This window comes from Rutidosis leptorrhynchoides, chromosome 8 (genome assembly GCF_046630445.1).
Source record: "Rutidosis leptorrhynchoides isolate AG116_Rl617_1_P2 chromosome 8, CSIRO_AGI_Rlap_v1, whole genome shotgun sequence".
NCBI lineage: Eukaryota > Viridiplantae > Streptophyta > Magnoliopsida > Asterales > Asteraceae > Rutidosis > Rutidosis leptorrhynchoides.
Genome location: NC_092340.1, coordinates 110,141,692 through 110,144,583, shown reverse-complemented (window position 1 = coordinate 110,144,583; position 2,892 = coordinate 110,141,692).

Sequence of the window (2,892 nt, the reverse complement as noted above, 5' to 3'; positions counted from 1 at the left end):
TAGACAACCATCGATTATTGCTTCCATTACTTAATTTCCATCTATATATAATACTGTCTTTAGCCACATTCCGGAGAATTAAAATAAAAAATCAATAAACTGCTCGATATCTCCGTTATTACTTCGTTTATTAAAAAGCTCGATTTCAAATTGATTTTTAAAATCTATAAATGCAGAAGTGTTAGTAATCTTTTACTAAAACTGTCTGCAAATTTAGAGATTTCAATTCTTCTTATTCATCGCGAATTTTAGAATCAAACTTTTATTTTCAAAAGTCAAACAAAATGTTCTTGTTAAAATTCGAAGTTGTTGTTGTGTGTTAAGTGAAATTAAGAATTTATAAAGATTCTAGGAAAGTTTTAAAAAGTATTTCGTGTAGGAACCATGAGCTGTGATGTTATGCGAGGTGTATACGAAATAGTTATTATTTTTACTGCGAAATACTATTAAATACGCTACAATTTTACACAAGTTATTTATTTATTTATAGAATGGATATACCTAAACCTTGCTACGACACTTACAGGCAGTGTACCTAATCGTAGAGTAGTGTAGTTTTTAGTAAGTCCGGTTCGTTCCGCATGGAGCTAGCCAAGTTTAACGCTATATTTTTAAAACTATATTTGTATATATATATATATATATATAAGTAATATTATTATTATTATAAAAAGGGAGTTTTTACCGTTTAGTGACCGGTTTGTCGATTTTATGTCTTAAGTCACAATTAAAACCTAATGTAAAATATTAAAAATAAATATAACTTAATTTAAAGCGTAAAGTAAATGATGATAATTAAAAGTGCGATAAATAAAAGTGCAATAATTTAAAGTACGATAAATAAAATGACAGTAAATAAAAGTGCGATGAGATATAAAATAAAGGAATTATGCTTATTTAAACTTCCGTAATCATGATGTTTGACGTGTTGATTTTAATTTATTACCATGGGTTAATTGTCCTTTGTCCTAGATTATTCGATATGTCCATCTGGTTTTTGTCCATAACAGTCCATCAGTCATAAATATAAAGTGCGAGTGTCCTCGTCAAATTATCCTTATACCCGAAGTCAAATATTCCAACTAATTGGGGACTTAAACTGTAACAAGGTCTTAATACTTTGTTTAATGATTACACCAGGATATCGACTACGTGTAACCCAAGGTTTTAATACTTTGTTAACAATTACTCCAAGTGTCCTTGTACGTAATCTACCCCTGTTTTAATAAGTCCATTTACTATTAATCCATCCCCGTGTCCGGTTAAATGAACGATTATTAGTACTTATAAATATCCCGCCCATCGTGTCCGATCGAGTGTATATGGTTATTTATAATTACATCAAATTGTAAATCTCTATATTAAATTAAAGAATTATCATTCAGTTAAACAAATATAAAGCCCATTAATAGCCCATAGTCCAATTTCCACAAGTGTCGGTCTTTTGTCCAAACCCCAATTATGGTACAAAGCCCAATAACTTTGTCTTTAATATTTAGTCCAACATCACGATTACTTCGATTTAAATAAGCATAATAATAACTTAGCTACGAGACATTAATTTAAAAAGGTTGAACATAACTTACAATGAGTATTAATCGCGTAGTGTTACACGGATAGAATTTCGATTTACAAACTTACAACATTCGTTACCATAACCTTATTATTATTAATCTTAAATTGAAATTAAAATTATGAATATATATATATATATATATATATATATATATATATATTGAGAGAGTTAGGGAGAAGATTGAATTAGGTGTGTGTAACTCGACTGAAACTGGCGCCCTTTATAGAACCTGGCCACCATTTCCCTGTCATGCGATCGCATGGGTATAAGGCAGCCAGGCCATGCGATCGCATGGCCAGCTGGATCCAGCTCAATCACTTTGTTTTCTAGTTTGTCGACGTATTATAATAATATATAATATAATATTTATAATTTTATATAATTATATATTATATTATATTATATTATATTCTTGTGCATAGTAGACTTGTAATTTTATGTTCGATGCGTCGCGCGTTGTAAGTTGGTTCATGTCCCGGTTCTGGATTTTCGAACGTCCTTTTGCATGATTTAATATCTTGTACTTTGCGTTTTGCGGCTTGTACTCTTGTAATTTTTAGACGTTTCTCATCAATAATTTGAACCACTTTGATTGTACTTTGTACTTTTTAGCTTTTTGGTCCTTTGCGTCTTCAAATCGTCGAATCTGTCTTTTGTCTTCACCTTTTATTATTTAAACGAATATCACTTGTAAATAGAACAATTGCAACCAAAAGCTTGTCTTTTCGTGAAGGATAATGCTATGAAATATATGTTCGTTTTTAGCATTATCAAATATTCCCACACTTGAGCGTTGCTTGTCCTCAAGCAATATAGAACTTGAATATAACTTTACTATAATCACTTCATTATTCTTCACACTTTGTACATCAGTGATTTCTATATGGCGATATGAACAATGATAGTAATGTTGTGGTTTACAATCCCACATGACTATGAAAATTTAGATCCTTTAAGGAAATTGGATCTTTATGAAAACTTTTGATCTTTTGAAAATTCAATCTAGCTTTTACCCTAGATAAGTTTTCCGGAATAACCCTTCACCGGTGTTTGCAAAATGTTTTTGTGGGTTTTGTGGGTTTCAGATTTGAAAATTTTAGTTCAAAACTTGCGGTTTTGTGTCACCCACTTGCTAACCTTGTATTAGGAAAGCAACACGTCCAGTTTACTTGCTCCGTATATTACCTTTCGGTAAACTACCGTCCGGTTGTAAAGGAAAGCGTTGAACAAGCAACTGTTAAGGCAATGTCTAATGACATGCTTTTGATTATGGTCTATATCGTGTCGGATGCAATTACTATCCTTTGTAGGAGCAA